Genomic DNA, 19,644 nt, shown 5'->3' with positions numbered 1-19,644 from the left:
TTCCTTTGTATTAATTAATTTATTTATTTACTTTGCATCCCCATTGGAGCTCCTCCTCCAAGTCTCTCCCTCTTCCCTCCCCTCCCTCTATGTCCCCTTCCTTGTTTCTCCTCAGAGAAGGGAAGACCTCTATCGTAGGGTTTTACTGCTGAGAAGAGACATAATGACCAGGTCAACTCTTATAAGGTCAACATTTAATTGGGGCTGGCTTACAGATTCAAAGGTTCAGTCCATTATCATCAAGGTGGGGCCATGGCAGTGTCCAGGCAGGCATGGTGCAGGAGGATCTGAGTTCTACATCTTCATCTGAAGGCTGCTAGTGGAAGACTGACTTCCAGGCAGCTAGGATGAGGGTCTTAAAGCCCACACCCACAGTGACATACCTACTCCAAGAAAGCCACACAAACTCTGACAGGACCACACTTTCTTCTTTTAAATTTTGAATAATTTATTATTCTAATAAAGTATAAAGTATGGAAAATTAGTGTATCTGAATCATTTGAGAAAATAGAGACGTTTCCACTAGCAGACTTGAGTTTTTAGCACCTTTGAGATGGCAGTTAAGAAAAGTGGTACTGCCTACCTTGGATGACAGTTGGCTGCTCATCTGCCTGGTGTCACGTGGTTCCTGTGACTGGGGAGTCATTGGTTTATTTCTCTACATTTTGAGAGTACCTAAGAACAACTTAAAGAGGAGGAAGGTGTTTGCTCAACATGGCTGGTGGCTAAGATGGACTGGAAATGCTGGGACTGGGAGGCCGGGGCTGGCAAGGTGATCAGATGGACAGTCCAAAGGCGCTGATGATGCAGTACATGGTCTTGTTCTCCCCCACCCCCACCCCAGACTGTGCAACTCCCATCGGTGGAGCTGTCCCAGAAGCAGGAACTTGTGGTGTGCAACCCAGCTCTGTTCTTCTGCATGATCACACAGGTCACAATGTATTTAAATGGTTTCCCCAGTTTGGTGAGTTGGCTCAAATTCTGTTCTACATTAGCGGCCCACTGGTTGACTTTGCTTTGCTGGTAGACATTACCACCATGGCACTTCCTATAGCCTCCATTACAGTGCTGTTCACTTCATCAACAACAAATGCAGTCTCCTCAGAGGCCTGGAAGTCTTCCATCTTTCCTCTTGCCCACCTCCTTCGCCCACCGAGTAAAGTGGACTGTCAGGACCGCATCTTCTAATAGAGCCACTCCCTGGGCTGAGAATATATAAACTATAACAACCTCCCCTAGATATCAACTTGCTTTGGCATATCAAGTTGTAGTGGCACATCAATGAATAGGACTAGGAGCATGCATCTCCCTCTATTGAAGCTAGGCAAGGCCACCCTGTTAAGGGAAAGAGATCCAAAGGCAGGCAGCAGAATCAGAGATAGCCCAGCTCCTGCTATTTGAGGTCTTACATAAGGATCAAGATGTCCATCTTTTACGTATATGTAAGGGACTGGGTCCATCCCATGCATGTTCTATGGTTGGGGGTTCAGTCTCTGTGAACCACTCTGTGCCATGTTAGTTGATTCCGTAAGGTTTTCCTGTGGTGTCCTTGACCGCTCTGGGTCTTTAAATCCTTCCTCCCCCACAAGAGTCCCTGAGTTTCGCCTAATGTTTGGCCATGGATTTCTGCATCTGTTTTCATCAGCGGCTGAGTGAAGCGTCTCTGATGACTGTTATGCTAGTCTCCTTGTCTGCAAGTACAGTAGAATATTATTAATAATGTCAAGGGTGGGCTCTCTCTCATGGCATGGGACTCCAGTTAGTCAAGTCATTCGCTAGCCTCATTTTCTGCTCCTTCTTTGTCCCTGCACCTCTTACAGGCAGGAAAAAAATGTGGGTCAGAGGTTTTGTGGCTGGTTTCGTGTCCCATTCCTCCTTCGGAAGTCTTGGCTTGTTACAGGAAGTGGTCATTTCATGTTCCGTATCCCCTACTGGTAGGAGGAGCCTTAGCTAGGGTCACCCTCACAGATTACTGAGTGTTTCCATTGTCCTGATTTCCAGCTTATCTCAGAGATACCCCCATCCAACTGACTGCAGTTCTCTTTACGACCATCCTCCCCACACGTCATCCCTCCTGCCTGCCTCCCCAACCCCTCTCCCACTCAGTTGCTTCCATCCATTCACCCAGACTTCTGTTCTATTTCCCCTTCTCAGTGAGATTCAAGCATCTGCTTTTGGTCTCTACTTGTTACTTAGATTCCTTCAGTCTGTGGGTTGCAGTATGTGACAGCTCACGCTGGTGAGGATGTGGAGCAAGGGGAACACCCCTCCATTGTCGGTGGGAACAACAACTTATACATTGTTGGTGGTAAGAACAAACTTATACAGCTTCTTTGGAAATCAATTGGATGTTTTTCAGAAAATTGGAAATACTTCTACCTCAAAACCCTGCTATACCACTCCTGGGCATAGACCCAAAAGCTATTCCACCATGCCACAAGGAAAGTTGCTCAACTACGTTCATAGTAGCTTTATTTGTAAAAGCCAGAAGCTGGAAACAACCTAGACTGAAGAATAAATAGATAAAGAAAATGTGGTACATTTATAAATGGAATGTTACTCCACTATTAAAAACAATCACATCATGAAAATTTTAAGCAAGCAGTACTAGAAAATATCATCCTGGGTGAGGTAACACAGACCTTAGAAAGACAAACATGGTATGTATTCACCTATAAATGGACATTAGCCATAAAGTAAAGGTACTTTCTGAAGATGAGACTTCTGGACAAATTATCAGGGTCCTTTCTACCTCTTTTTTCAACTCATATGAATATTAATAAAAATTAATAAAAATAATTTACTCTTTTAGGTTGGTTGGATTCCTAAGCATTGCTGGGCCTGTTGAGCCTAGACTTCTGCGTCGCATACCTCTCTCTAATGTGGAGGCAGGAGCTGTGGAAGACTTAGAGATGCATCAGAAAAGCAAGGTTTGCTGTAAGGCTTTGTTTCCCAGGCAACTGTTCTCAACTCCAGACTGCATGGAGTAGAATCCCCAGCGGCACCACCTCCACCCCACCTTTCCCTGCAGTGTGAGGAAGCTATAGATTATAAGAACCCAGAATTCTAGCTTTACCGGAGAATGGAAGGGGTTTCGAGGAAGCTATAGATTATAAGAACCCAGAATTCTAGCTTTAGCCTGAGAATGGAAGGGGTTGCAGCGAGTCAGAGGCAGGAGCTGGCACTTAATTCAAAAGAGGAAAATACCTGTGAGGAAGTAGCTAATTTTGAAAATAGTCTTGTCAGCAGAGAAAAGGCACAAATTGCCCAACGTGTCGATGGGAGGGTGGTTGAAAAGATATCCGTTTGATCAATTGTTGTGCTTTAAAAATAGTTGAATATTGCAGCTGATAATGGAACAAGGAAAATTCGCTTTCCCAGAGACATAAAGTAAACCCTTAATGCCTTCTTGAACTCATTTGCAGCCACTGTGATGAAGCCAAGTGAGTGCCCTGTGTCAGAACATTTCTAGATCCTAACCTCAGCCCATCACCCTTAATCCTATCTCTCGTTTCATCTTTTACTAGCCACTGGAACGGCTGAACTTCCAGAGCCTCCCTCCAGAAAGTCATCTCCTCCCCCAAGGCAGTCAATTAGCCATCAAGAACTAGGAGGGGGACTGGAAAGCGGGATGGCATTCCACAGAGAAGCTGCCCAAGTGATACAGGTTCATTAACAAATTAACAAATACAGGTTCGTTAACACTTAGAAGTATTCTTAGAATGTTAACTGCCTTCTAAGAGATACGCTTGCAATTCAACAGAGCTCAAGTAAATGTACAAAAAGGATGCATTTTATAACCATGAAAAATTCATTGTTTTAGGAGGAGTGCTATCAGACTGATACCCAGGAGGACAGGCAGCATGGTGGTAGCAGGAGAAGATAAAAGAAGCCTGAGTCCTGAGTATCAGATGGAAGGACTAAAATGAATTGGAACTGGAGAATATGTTTGGAGACTGCCCCAGTGATAGTAGGTAAGAGACCAGAGTACTGTGTCTGCATAGGCAACACCATATGTGGATTCATCAAGAACCTAAAAACCAACTCTCTGAAATCAATTTGAGAATACATATATATGTCCCAAATATAATAAAGAATTTAATAAATTATTGTTCACAGACTGTTATGATTCAAAAGTGAAATGTTTCTCACAGACTCAAGAGTCTATTAGACATTAGACCCCTAGGTGATGGGGCTGTTTCAGACATTGTGGAAATGTTAGGAATAAAAGTCTTGCAAAAATAACAGGCCATGAGGGGACAGGTCCTGAGAGTTACAGCCTCTAGCCCAGACATCTGCTGAAAGGTGAATGATCCGTACTGAGAGCAACCAGCCAATCAGGATGGACTGGGCCCTCTAGGCCTCTCCTCTTTCCCTGAGACAAGAGACTGGGCCCATGAAACTGTGAGCCAAAATAAATCCTTTCCCTGTCAGTTGTTGTTTATGACTGATGTTTTGTCACTCTAGGGAGAAAGTAGCTAATATAATTACAATGAAACTGGGATAGTCTGGAGAGAGTTGGGACATCGGGTTCAGAAGCCAGCCTTCTCTCCCTCTATGTTCCCTTCCAAGTCTGAAAGCCAAGGACACATGCGTCTTTGCATGGGTAGAATCCTGGGTGCTCTACCAACAGGAATCCTACTACCCCCAACTAGTTGAGTTTTTTTTAATAATATTCCAATATTATATGACCAAGTCCAACTTTTTCTTCAATAAGCTCACCACATACACACACACACACACACACACACACACACACACATCTCTTAATGAGTGAAACAAATCTACCCAGAATTACCCACTTCTAAGTAAGAAGATATCTGCAAGCCAATAAGCACACTGTGCACAAGAGCTGTCTCCTAAAATCATACAGCATATTGCTCCACTTTCATGCTAATAAGCATGGCAAAGCAGAGAGCTTTTTCTAATTTCCGAGTTCCTGCTTTCCACAACAACATCTGTTGACCTGAACCTGGCGTTCAGCACAAAACACGCGTGCCAGAAATTGCTAAGGTAGATGGGAGCAGACGCTGCCGAGGTGGGGGCTTGCTGCTCAGGGACAGGGGTGGCATTCAGGAAGGAAGGTGTTCTTTGTTTTAATCTTCAAATTGCTTGTAAAGAGTTAAAGAAAAAGCAAATTACAAAACCTAATATATTTTAGAAGCAGCGCCCACACTGTGGTGTGTCCGAGGGCTGGCTGAAATCAGCGCAGCAGCACGGTTGCCTGGTGTGGGCTCTGCCTGAGGACGAGCCAAGAGGCTAACTGGTGTGGAGCCACATCCTCGATGCGGCGACTGTCTCCGACCATGAGCTCTTCGCAAGCTCCATCCTCTTCTCTTGCTCTTCCAAACAGCATGGAGCGGTCCTGCTAGATCTTTACACTGTTTGTGTGTTTTCGTGTATGTCAGAGCGGCTTTGAAAGTTAGGAAAACCCAATCCTCCCATGCTAATTAATGCACGCTGATTTTCCTTTTCAGACACAGAACAGTTCCGGAATGTCTCCAGAAACCTAAGCCGAAGTCATCACAGACTTTGACAGTATTCACAGACAGGAGATTTTTGAAGCACATTTATTCTCTGATGATTTGTGAACAAATCTATACATGGTGTTTGGCCCACTCATGTTTTTCTTTGACTCCACTTAAATACCCAATTTCATTGTGCCTCAGTAGGGCTTTTTATATCAACGAAGTACAGTGATAGCTATATCTTAAGACAAAAATCAGGATGAAACCAGTGTTTGGTGCAAAGGTACACTTTATTACACTTGATGTGATATTCACACAAGAGAGCAAATAAGAAAAACATATTATGCCTCCATAAATGGAATGACTTCTCAGTGCATTGTTTTAGATAGCTTCTATAACACTGCTGTAGCCTACACTAATGACTACCTCTGACCTGCTGTTCAATTATGGTGCTCTTCTTCTCTTTGGGGCAGAAGGCAGCTGTAGTAAAAGGTCATTGGGAGAACTGTGGGGAACAGCATATTCTCTATACTGGGCGATGAAGTTGGGAATCACCAAGTGCAGAATGGGACCAACTTTCTCCCTGGCCAAGTGAGAGCTCTATTGAGAGACCTTGTCTCAGAAGAATAATTATGGCAAGGCATCGAGGACCACTGTGGACCTCTAACTCTCTCTCTCTCTCTCTCTCTCTCTCTCTCTCTCTCTCTGTCTGACCCTTACAAGATCCCATTCACATAGTTGAGTGGTTCCAAACACAGGTCCTTGAGGAGCAGGCTAGGCAAGTACTCCACCATTGAGTTATATCCTTGCGCCTTAACCCTGACTTCTGTCCCCACATGGCCTATGCTGACACATTGCGCTCTACCATAGGCAGTGTCATATCTGAAATATGCAGCTTTGGCACATTGTTGAACAAGAAGCATTTGCCAAGCCAAATAAAATTCTCTACTCATGTGGCTGGGAGATCTCTTCATGTTTTAGAAGGCGATTCTGAAACCATTTTCTCTTCCTTTTCCCCACTGACCACTAATAAGAAATTAAATTCTTTGTACATTTTTAACAAATAAAAATTAAGAGCTCCTTTGATTATCCTGCAGGAAAAAACTAATTAGGCAAACTAATCTTCAGGACAGTAGCAACTGCTGCAGCATATTGGTCAGGCGCCTTCATACTCCCCTGGCTTTGTTTCTCTGAGCATCCATTGCTGGGTCTGCCTGCAGATTCTGGACTGTTCCCAACAAGGGTAGAAGCTGCCAGAATCCCTGTTCTTCCTGTTAACACACTTAGATTTGCGATCTGAGGAGAAAGTCAGAGTGCCTGTACCATATATTCCTTACCATTAATTTCACTCAGTCCAAAAGTTTGAGATTCTGTCTCAGCTTCAGCATCTCTAACAACCAAACACTGGCTCACTGACAATAACCAATGACCATTGGCTAATGGTCTAGCTCTGCTTTCTGAGGGAGATCGTCTTGGCCTTTCCCAGCCTGCTTCCCATGACCTTTCCAAACTATGGCAGAACAGAGACATTCCCACCTCATGAACTCGTTTTACCCCTTAGAGCTGTTTATCACATGAAATACCTGAAGCCACGGACACTCTTCATCTTGGTTGTCCATTGAGGGTAGATAATATTATGTTCATGTAAAATCTGGGATTCTAGAGATGATTCTGTATTTGTGTAGGAATGTGACGAATCTGTTCGTGTGTCTTGCAAGCCTGCTGAACTCATTTATTAGTTGTCCTTTATGACTTGAAGAAAGTTTCCCTGTGCTTCTCCTTCTCTTTCCTTTCTAACTTGAATGTTTGTTTCATGTGTGTCCATAATTGTCTCCAAACTCCTTGTGATATTAGCTATAAAATTCTCATTGGATATTTCTGTACTGGCTGGTTTTGTGTGTCAACTTGACACAGGCTGGAGTTATCCCAGAGAAAGGAGCTTCAGCTGGGGAAGTGCCTCCATGAGATCCAGCTGTGGGGCATTTCCTCAATTTGTGATCAAGGGGGGAGGGCCCCTTGTGGGTGGTACCATCCCTGGGCTGGTGCTCTTGGGTTCTATAAGAGAGCAGGCTGAGCAAGCCAGGGGAAGCAAGTTAGTAAGAACCATCCCTCCGTGGCCTCTGCATCAGCTCCTGCTTCCTGACCTGCTTGAGTTCTAGTTCTGACTTCCTTTAGTGATGAACTGCAACATGGAAGTATAAGCTCAATAAACCCTTTCCTCCCCAACTTGCTTCTTGGTCATGATGTTTGTGCAGGAATAGAAACCCTGACTAGGACAATTTCTAACATTGTGTCTTTTGTTATTGTTGCTGTTGCTGTTGTTGTTGAAAATGCTGTCTCATGTATCCCAGGCTGCCCTTGACCTCTATGTTTCGAAGGCCTTAAACTCTGAATCTTTCTGCCTCTAGATTCCAAGAGCCTGGACTGCAGGCAGGACTGTAAACTGCCACACCTTGTTTATGTAGTGCTATGGTTGAACACAGGGCTTTGTGAATACTGAGGAAGCATCTAAACTCTGAGCTACATGCCTCACCCACCTGTGTCCTTGTAGCATCGCATTGGTGTCTAGTGGTTGTCTGTTTCCAGTTGAGTTGACATTTTCCTGGATCCCAACATAAGAAGTGATTTTTCTCTTATATCGTGAACATTTGGAGTATTATAGTATGAGACCCTGTATGCTACTGTATCTTTGGTTTTATCTTTCACCCTCTAACCCTGTGTTAATGGCTGAAGGGAAATACAGCATTCTTACCCTCTACTGACACATTGGAGAATATATTAGTTGGCTTTCTTTTCAGCGGGTACAATGTCTGATGTGGGAAGGACATCTTGACTGAAGGAGTACATGGAGAAAGTCCCTCACCTCATAGCAGAGAGCAGAGGTTCTGATGACCAGGCATAACCCTCAAAGGCACGCCCCAGGCGACTCACTTCCCAAGAGGCTCCACCTCCTGAACTGTGCACAGCTTCCTTAAAGAAATGGTAGTGCTGAAACAGAGATGGTCATAAAGATTTTTTTTCAAACACTAGAATAGTTTGATTGAAATATATTCATGACCTAGGTTAATAAAACATGAGGAAATTTTGGAGATTCAGGGCCCTAAAATTTGACTCACTAGTTAGATATCTCTCTCAGCTAGGGGATGGTCAGCAGCGGATAGACCCAGAAAAAAAAAAAAAAACCTGAAAAATACGAAAGCATTTGAAGGTGAAGATGGGGGATTTATTTTTACAACTAGATATGAAAATTAAGGCAAATGAAAAAAGATGGCATTTGTTCTTTTTTAAAGAAATCAATGTAGTTTATTTCAATTATAAACAACGAACAAAACATTTATATAGCTACATACAGAAAACTCTATGATCTCTCTTTATGTTTAGAAAAGCAATATTCAAAGCTTTGCTTGAAAATGGTATAATGTGGTTTTAAATAATTTCTATTTCTAATCTTTTAAACATGTCCTCTGGAGGCTTCTCTGCTCTCATATCATTTTTACTACGTAGCAAACTAAGAATTTTCTACAAAAGAGGGAATAAGTAATTTTAGGAGGCCTTAGTAAGCTTCATTTTGAACATGAAGTTGTTCTTGTTTAAAATTCATATTAAACTGTCTGGATTATTCGTTTTGTTTAATGGTGAAATGGGTTTGCAGCTTAGTTAAGTCACAGGTACTGTAATTTTCTTTCTCTTATACAAAGTAGTGCTGATTTAGTAGCCCACATTTTCCCAATTCCCTCCTTTGGATGTAAATCATAGCTTATATCTTTAAAAGACAACACCTCTACCCAGACAGTGTGTAATCAGCTATTGATGAACATGACATCTCTTCTTGTTACAGTTGAGTTATGAAGAAAATATTAATTTAACAACAAAGGATCCTGTAATGGTGGCATATGCACAGTCCTTGTACTTGGAGGCTAAAGCAGAAGGATCTGGAGTTCAACGTTATCTTTATCCACAGAGCAAGTACAAAACCAACCTGGGCTACATGGAAACTAGCTTTTAAAATCCTAGGAGGAAAAAAGATTAATTCAAATGCAACTCGACTAAAATCATCAGTGTAAAACTGTAGCAACACACACACACACACACACACACACACACACACACACGCTTGTACAGTCTATAAGACACTAACTATACTTTTAAGATCACAGGCTAAAAGAAATGAAAAAAGCCCAAAATACAGTTTTTAAAAGCAGTTGGCTATCCCCATAATATAGTTATGCCCACTATTACCAGTGGGTATATTTACCTGGTTTTGACTGATATTGTAGGTGTGAGACTATTTCCTCCCACTAGCCAACTTGCATATTGCTTTCTGACACTGAAAGCTAACCAGTAGGGAGAAAGTGCCTCAATTCCAGCTCAGGCCAGGGTTCAATAAAGTGGGAAAGGGAATAGAAGAAGAATATAATTATATATACATATACATATACATATACATATATATACACATACACATACACATACACATACACATACATATACATATATGTAATATATAATGATATTGTAAAAAAAACCTTAAGTATTCTAACTTATCTTAATGAAGGATAAAATAGAAGAAAAAGGGTAAGCTCTCATATAGCAGGAAAAAAGGAAGAAATAAAGAGTAGAGCTATTAAATCAAATCTTGAATTTAAACACAGAAAAGAGTAGCAAAGAGCAGTTGGGGTTTGTTGTTTTTCAAAAAAGATAAATTAACAAATGCCCAACTAAATTAAAATAAAAAGAGATGATATATCCAAGTGCATAAAGTCAGAAATTAAAAAGAAGATATGACAAGTGATGACTGAGAAATAAAAAAATTAAGAAGGACCATTACGATGCCAACAGATACAATAACAAGGAAAAAAATGAGTAGGTTCCTGGGAATGCAAAATTTATCAAAACAAATAGACCAAAAGTAAATACGCAAAGAGGAGCCCAGGACCAGATTGCTTCCCAAATGAATTCTGTGTAGCATTAAAAGAATCAGAACTAATTATTTTTAAGAACTTCCAAGAAATAAGGCACAAACCTTCCAAAATTCATTCTATGAGACTGCAGCTCTGTAATACCAAAGCTAAAGGTATTGCAAGAAGAGAAAACCACAAACCAATATCCCCAAATGCAAAAACCCTCAGTAAAACAGCAGCAACTCAAGTTCAGTGGAATATTGTAAGGTCTATGTATCATGACCATGCAAGGTTTACTCCTGGGAAATAGAAATGCTCCAAACCCTCCTCAGTCAACAGGGCGCAACATATTTTTGAAAATGAAAGAAAAATAACACCACCATTTCAATAAATCCACAGAAAACTTTGATAAGACTCAATTGCCTTTGATGATCATTGGCAGAGAAAGCTTTTAACTCCATATAGACTGTATGCAATAATACAGAGATAATATTAACAGTCAACAGAAAACCCACTACAATACAAAAATCCCATTCTTACTACTTTTTTTCCACATAATACTAAAAGCCTAGCAAGAACAATTAGACAAGAAAAATAAATTTAAAACACCCAGTTCAGAGAAAAAGTAGAACTGTTTCTGATGACAGAATCATGCACATAGAAAATTCTAGAGATTCAGCCAGGAAACTTAGAACTACAAAATTTACTAAGTTATAGTAAAAAAACCAAAATCACACAAAATAGTTTCATCTCTCCACGTAAATCAGAAAATACTCAAAGAGAACATTTTAAAACTCAATTCCAGTATTAACAAAGAGTAGGAAAAACTTAACCAAAGAGGTAGAAGACACATAGACTTGAATATTGTAAAATATTGATAAAGGAAATTACAGAAGACAGAGATACCATGTCGTTAAAGATTAGAAGAATTAATATTGTTTAAATGTCCTCAGAGTCCTACACATTCAATATAATTTCTAACAAAATTACCAATTATATATTTACAGAAATAAGAGAGTGATTCTAAAATTCTAAAATATGGACCTACAGAAGATCCCAAATAGACAAAGAAGTCTTGCTCAAAAAGAACTAACTAGGGGCTGTGGCTGCAGTTCATTTGCTACTGTTTGCCTAGCATGCACAAAGCCCTGGGTTCTGTCCCCGGCACCTCATAAGCCACGTATGTGGCTAGTGGCACATGTCTGTCATCCCAGCACCCTGGAGGAAGAGGCACAGGAAGTCCAAGTTCATCTTTCACTGCAAAGCTAGTTTGAGGGTAGCCTGAGGTACACGAGACCATATAGTCTTTTTAAAGCACCACGTGCCACTCTTCCTAATTTTAGCATACATTTCAAAGCTACATTGTCAAAAACAGCATGCCACTGGCATAAAATGGGCACGTACAGCAGGAAGAACCCAAGAAGCTCAGAAATAAACTTCTACAGCTCTAATCAGCTGATCTGCAACAAAGGACATAGGGTGAAGGAAGCATTCTGTCACCTGGAGTGTCAACGCTTGGAGTTGTTGAGGAAGCTCTCCCTAGTCAGACGGAGAGGAGAAAGGCCGACTCCTTGTGGTGTACATGAGCATGCACGTGAGTGCAGGAGCACTACCTAGTGCTGCACACGAACACGGGAGCCCCTCTTCATACTACACATGAACACAGGAGCCCCACAAAACACAGAACTCAAAGAAGGGCCAGATGCCTGAGACGTAGATCTCCCACTTCACAGGGCAAGGGAAGCAATTTCAGAGGGAGAGTAAATGATTTATGGTGAGAATGAATAGGAAAAAAAAAATCCAAAAAACAGAAAACAGCCTGGGACTCAGCTCCTCAGAAGTGCAAACTGTGGTGGGATCACAAGGAGCAAGGCAGGAATCAGGAATCGTGGCCGTCCTACTACGCAAATAACAGCCACGCCAGTGACAGCCTTCCAGGAGACCAAGGGTGCATCTCTCCAGGAGGATGTGCTAACCGCCCAGATCTCTTTTGTAATGATTCGTCTTCCCTGATAATGCAGTTTCCAGGAGAGAACTGAACATTCTTCACATGCCTTGGAATCACTTAGGAGATGAGGGAACACAGGAAGTCAAAGCCGGACCTATACGGTCCCACACTTGTTAACTTGTGTGAGTTTTGCAAAGATCCTGGGATACAGACAAACAGACAATTCCTATTAAGCTGAGGTTAAGTGGCATAGCCGAGGTTACCCCACGAACATATAAGCCCAGTTCCCTTGACTTCGCATTCTAAAGTATCAAATTTTGTGTGTACCTTGATTTCCATCCTCCCCCGGGCTTCAAAGACGTGCGTATCGAGTTTTCTGCCCATTGATATAACAAGAGTAAATGGTTTCATAACGAGAGTGTTAAACTATTACTGTGTTTCTGCACCTTACCTGTGCCGAGGGCCTGAGTAACACAGGTGCGCGTGCGCGCGCGAGTCTTGAATTAATTTCTGCTGCCCTCTCGTGTCAGAGACTAGCAATGACATCCTAGGAGGAAACCGGTATCTCGGCTTCAGTCTAATTCCTTTCATTCATCCAGGGATCATGCCACTCTGAGAGAGAAGTCTGAATTCTAAAATTTGATCTGTTCCAGAAATATCTTAGCTCACTAGAAACTCTCAGTAAAAGGAAAATGAATGTGACTGTTTCCTTAAAACCAGCCATTTCGGTATGTAATGAAATATAATTAAATCAATACAACACAATGCAATAAGCCTTCTTTGTCTCCTGTCTTCCATACAAACTGCCTCAAATCGGTTTCCAGTCCTAAGTAATGGCTTTTATTGAGTTACTGACAGCTCCCTAAGGAAACCTGAGGAAATACTGGGCTCTGATAGGGAGCACTGGGCTCTGATAGGGAACACTGGGCACTGATAGAGCTGATAGAGAATACTGGATTCTGATAGGGAGCACTGGGCTCTGATGGGGAGCATTGAACTCTGATAAGGAGCACTAGGCTCTGATAGGGAGCACTGGGCTCTGATAGGGAGCACTGGGCTCTGATGGGCTCTTATTTTTATTAGAGCTACAGTCTCTGGATCAGAAATGCAGGTGGATCTTCCAGTTTCTCCTTGTTCTGTCTCTGATAGGTCTTTACATTTGTTATATTAGTCTTTATAATATCATTTATTGTGTTTATCATTCAGTACTTCAAAAGTACCTTTTTTTGATGATAAACTTGAATGAGTGACTTTTCTTTAAAACATTCAAGTCCCCAGTTTTAGGTGAAGGAGAGAATCCTCAGTGATTATGGGCACATGTGGCTCTTATGCAGGACCCAAGTTCGATTTCCTGTACTCAAGTGGTTCACAACCACCTGTAACCCCGGCTCCAGTCAGATCTGCAGACGCCTGAGCTCATGTGCACATAACTGCACACACACACATTAATTAATAATAATAATAATAATAATAATAATAATAATAATAAATCCTTTAAAATTTCCCACTTTTAGCCACCGGAGAAACCCGTGTTTCATACACATCATATTTATTTTAGTAAATGAAGTTTGCTTTTTTGTTATTATTACTGTTGCTGCTGCTTGATGGTGGTTTTCTTCTGAGAAAAATCACACACACACACACACTCACTCTCACACACACACTCACACACCCACACGCGCGCACACACACACACACACGCACATACACACACACACACGCACACACACTCACACACTCGCACACACACACTCACACACACACTCTCACACACACTCACACTCACACACACACTCACACACACACACACACACACACACACACGCACACACACACTCATACACACACTCACACACCCACACGCACACACACTCACACACTCACACACACACTCACACACTCACACACACACGCACACACACACTCACACACTCACACTCACACACACACTCACACTCACACTCACACACTCACACACACACATTCACACTCACACACACACACAGACCGTCACAAATCAAATTCCAAATTACTTCTGTTTTTCCATTTCCCTCACTGTCCCTAGCTGCCTCACCCAATCACTGCTAATGTAGTCCTGCAGGTCACTGCACTGGAAAAGCTGAGATCCAGCTTCAGAGCATTCACTAAAGTGTGCAGAGCAGAAGATTACGATGAAGCAGAGCATACCCATAAGCCGCACGTGTCACCAAGGCTCCATTGTCTCTCTAAAGCAGAGGGTGCTTTCAGCAGGAAGAAGAATGGGCGTATTAACCCTAGCCTGGTCAACTGTCCTTTCTCCCTCGTGGTCACAAAGATTGTAACTGACTTCAAATGGCAGTACTTTCAAAGAATGCAATCAATTATGGAGCTGAGTCCTTGGTTAAACTGCATCATGTAATATGGCAGCCCTTCACTGCATATAGTTGCCTAATTTTAAATTGATCAAAATTAAAACAACTGAAACTCTGGAATCAGTCATGACTATAACCCAAGCACTCAGGAATCTGGGGCCTCTTGTTTTGGGGTCAACCTGAGCAACATAGTGAGTTCCAGGCTACTCAACTGGGTAAATCCTCAGGAACGTATAAACTGGGCACGGTGGTTCCACCTGTAATCTCAGCAGTTAGGAGGCAGAATCAGATGATCAAGGTCCTTCTCAACTGTATACCAACTTTGAGACTATATGAGACTCTATTTAAAATTTTTAAATTAAAAATAATAATTATACAGATAGACAGACAGACAGAGAAAGAGAGTCTTTCTATCATCATAATGATGGGCTGAGCAATCTCATTTCACATGAGAGTTTTGGGTTTTGACAAGATCATAATCTATGGTTCAAAGAATGTGGACTGGTAACTAAATATTAAGTTTAAAGTAGACTAATTAACTTTTTTAAACAGGATATTTTAAAATCACACGAGACTGGAAGGGGGTGTTATGACTCTCCGGCTCTGAAACTGACTTATTCCCCCTACTAAAAGTGGACGCATCTCAGCTCTGACCAGACTAAGGCACCAAACTAGGAGTCTGGTTTTGCCAAAGCAATGGAGTGTCTTCACAAATCAAACTCCTGCAACACCCTCTGTCTTAGAAACAGTAAACAACAACAACAACAACAACAACAAAAAAAAACATGTGAATTACTGATGGTAAATAAACACCGCGTGATCTCAACAGTAGGCAGAAAACACCATACACTTCACAAGATCACACATATTTAACAAAACATGCCGGGGTGAACTGGAATACGAACTCAGGACCCAAAAGTGCCTTGAAGCAGTGATGATAAATGGTGCCGCAGGCAGTTTCTCCATCTCAGACTCCTGGACTACGCCAGGGGAACGGCCAGTTGATGGATGAAAAAGAGCAAAGAAAGATTCTAAGGGCGAACCCATAACACCACAAACTCCCCATTCACACACTGCCAGGGTCCTAATTAGTAAATGGTGCTGCAGTTTCCTAATTGGTTCTCCGGTGCCTCCAATGACAAGTCATCTCTCCTAGGGGACATTTGCCCTGGCCTCATCCACCTGCATGGACAGGGCCCATGTGTGGGACGTGGTCCACCCACTCAGAGATAGAAGTTCACCTGCATAGCTCCTTTCACATGTTTAGAGACTTCAGAGCTTTTGTAGACTCCATAGCCACCGGAGAGGTTGGCTTTCAGTTGGTTTTCATCAGGCGCGTGTGACCCGTGCATGCGGGAAATTGCAACTGTCCTTTGGGAAGGGTTGACTAGCAATGGGAGACAGTTTGTCAGGTCTCTGGTGTCACAGTCAGTGAGACACTCTTGTGTTCCAGTTACTGTGACGCCTCATCTGAATATACAAATACGAAAATCACCCTCCCTTAAACAAGCCTGGAAAACAGCCACATTCATATTTTAAGACTCTAGAAGAGTTGTTTTTAGGGGCTGGAGAGATGACTCAGCGCTTAAGAGCACTGACTGCCCTTCCAAAGGTCCTGAGTTCAAATCCCAGCAACTACATGGTGGCTCACAATCATCTGTAATGGAATCTGATGCCCTCTTGTCTGAAGACAGCTACAGTCTACTCATATAAATAAAATAAATCTTTTTTTAAAAAACTAAATAAATAATAATAAAGAGTTGCATTTATTTTGGGCTTGGTGTTTTTGTTTATTGTTCGTCTTTTCAAAACAGCAGAAGACAAAGTAAGCCAGGAAGCAGCCGTTGTCAACCTTCTACATAGATGAAGCTGCAAAGGATGTCTGTAGTGGTGTGTGGTGGGGGAAGAATGGTAAAGAGGTTCTCGACCTTACCTTGTGAACATCCCTTCCCCTCAGTGCCAGGCATGAACTTCATTAGCTCTGATTTTAAAAACAATGTCAGTAACAAAATCCCTAAAGCACATGAAAAGTTGCTTTTCCTGTCTTTGTCCTCTGACTCCGCCCCCAGGAGCAAGCTCTTAGAAGTTCCTGTAATGAACTGGTTGTTCGCTGGGCTGTCAAAGATAAGGCAGTATCGCATTTGCAGGACCGTGCGTCACCTCCTGAACACGCCAGGCAGGTCTTCGAGTCTTCCCATTGGAGCATGTATGTGAGATGGGCTAAAATACACACCACACACACACATTTTTAACAATACAAATAACATTCTTTTATAAAAATAGGCCCTCAAGATGACTGTAGGAACAGAACATAAATGAGGTTATCAGTATGTGTTGCAGAATCCTGAGATTGCAATTGCCATTACAAGGTTAAGAAAAATGGAGCCTGTGATGGAAGCTCATAACCAAATCCGTGCGAAGCTGAAGAAGGAGGATTCTTGGATATTGAGAGTTTGAAGCCAGCATGGGCAACATAGTGAGGTCCTATCTCATCTGAAATCACAAAATAAACTAAAACTCGGGACAGGAATGAGGAGGCAGGAATGAGGAGACGTGCTATCTCTGCCTCCTCTCAGGCATATCTGCATATCTGATCATGTTTCTCTAGTGTTCTACGCCTGACAGGAAACACGGCTAACACTGCCTCTCACATGTTGTTTAATCTTTCAGCTTCAGGCACAGGGAAGATTCCAATTGACTATCTGAATTTCAAATCAAATATCCCAAGGAAGGGACCCAGGAGCCAGCCGGGAGCAGGTTTCATCTTTGTACAAGTCAACCCTGGACACCATTGTGCCACTTTCAAATGAGGGCAGTTGTGAAGAATTTTGTCTGGTAAGTGTGTATGTTGTTACACGAGTGTGTAAGCACACACAGAAGGAATCATTGCTGTCTGCTTTCTCAATTGATCCTCCTTAAAGTTAAGAGCATAAACTGACAGATGGATCTTCCCACTTACATATTATGCTAATTGCTCTCCTTGTTAGCACGATCAGACATTTGAGCAATATGCAATTATTATTAAGATATAGGACATTTTAAAATTTTAAAACTAATTAGTTGAATTTAAACTCATTTCTTTCTCAAATAATTATTTGGATACAAAGCCACACTTTCAGAATGCTAAACAGCATATTATAGATTCACAATATTCACATCACTGATTTTTAAAATGACTAACCATATTCTTAATTTGATTTTGTTTGATTGTTTACTTTTTTGAGACAGTCTTTTTATGCAACTCAGGCTGGCCTTGAACTCATGGCAATCCTCCTGCCTCAGCCTCCCAAGAGCTGAGATCGTAGGCCTGAGCCACCAGGCTCAACATTAACCATCTGTTTCCAGCTTAATTAAAACGTAAAATATTATACATAGTCTTACTTGCTCATTTCTCCAAACATTTTCTTAACTAGCTACCTACACCACAGACATTGTGTCCATATGCATATTTTTATTCGAAACCGCCGTCACTTGCTATCTTAATGAGGACCTATTACTTTGACAAAAAGGAGCAGAAGAACAAATATTTTGAGTAAGGCTGTGTGGAGAAGGCACTATTGAAAGGTAAACATGGAAATGCACAGTATCATTAAAATAAGAAAAAATGCAAAAATGAGAAGCTGCTTCTCAACCAACATTCGTGATTCACACACGCCAATTGGGCTTTTCTACGGGACTGCTACCTTTAGATGCGTCCATAGATGTGGACCACCTCCCTTTCAATCAAACCACTCCCATTCTTATCCATTCATGAGCAAGGAAATCACATCAGATGCTAATCAGAGGTGATGGAGAAGTGACAGGTCACAACACAGACAAGCACTGCCACCAAGCCCAGTGACTTGAGCATGATCCCTGGGACCCACATGGTAGACGGAGAGAAATCACACACACACACACACACACACACACACACACACACACACACACACACACACACACCATCCACAAAACAAGCAGGTAAGTAAATAAATATAGTAAAGTATGTTTATAAAGAATTGGCGATGACTTATGTGTTAGCTACTTGATGCAATATTGCCCAGCATTATGGAAAACAAACTCAGTAATGTGTTTTGGGGTACGGAGTGTTGAAATAGAATTCCAGACCCTCCATTGTATCAGGGCTCTAACATAAAGATACAATGTGACACCCACCGACGGTATTATTTAGCAACATCAGCTCCCACTGTGTATATGTGCAGTGCTGCGGACCTAGCCCAGGGCCTTGGACAGACAATGGGCTCTTCTGATGAACCTCACCAGTCCCCCAATCCTTTAAGTTTCACTATTAACATGTAGCAAATAATTTCAGGAGATACAGCCAATGCTGTAGTCCATTATACGAACTTATATACAGTGAAATGTGAAACTCTCAAATGTCTCATTGGATAAATTTTAGCACTCATATGTATCAATGAGCCCAGTACCCCAAACTAACCATAGACCATTTCCCACAGTCCAAAATAATCTCACATGAGGTAGAAGAATTTAAAGATTTTATGTCTTCAGCCATGTGTCAGGTATAAATCTAGACATACGCATGGATCACAACAAGAAAAATACGTTCAAGAGTCTATACATTTGCTAACTTAAATGTTTATTTTAGTGATATCTTTTTCTCCTTCAGTTAGCAATTACCCACAAGTGATCTATGAAATTTGGAATGATGAATCAACCAATTTAGAGAGTAAAAGGTAAGGGGAAACAGCCAGTCCGACCAGCCAGGCCAAAGGGTTTAACAGCTGGGGCTTCCCACAACGTTAAATGCTTTTCTCTGGTGTAGCTTTCCTTTATCTTACTAATGGGAACTAAACTCTGCCCCCAAGGTACCATAAAATGTCTATTTTCAGAATATAATGAATGTCCACACATTCCTTGGACTTCTGCCCCACACACATCTATTTAGACATCAAGGAAGTTCAACTTACTACCAAGCTAGGGTGCAAATACTGACCTGATTTTAACAGGCTGCAAAA

At 41.8% G+C, this 19,644-nt stretch overlaps 2 pseudogenes; one reads left to right on the top strand and one right to left on the bottom strand.

The window, feature by feature from the left end:
* Positions 1–776: 776 nt before the first annotated feature.
* LOC127665151 (dynein light chain Tctex-type 1-like) lies at positions 777–1,124 on the bottom strand (annotated as a pseudogene).
* A 10,637-nt stretch (positions 1,125–11,761) lies between these two features.
* Positions 11,762–19,644, top strand: part of LOC127664595 (heterogeneous nuclear ribonucleoprotein A1-like 3) — a 34,905-nt pseudogene continuing 27,022 nt past the window's right edge.

Source organism: Apodemus sylvaticus, chromosome 14 (assembly GCF_947179515.1).
Source record: "Apodemus sylvaticus chromosome 14, mApoSyl1.1, whole genome shotgun sequence".
Classification (NCBI taxonomy): Eukaryota; Metazoa; Chordata; class Mammalia; order Rodentia; family Muridae; genus Apodemus; species Apodemus sylvaticus.
Note: the sequence above shows the minus strand (reverse complement) of the source record. Positions and strands in the feature narration are given on the sequence as shown.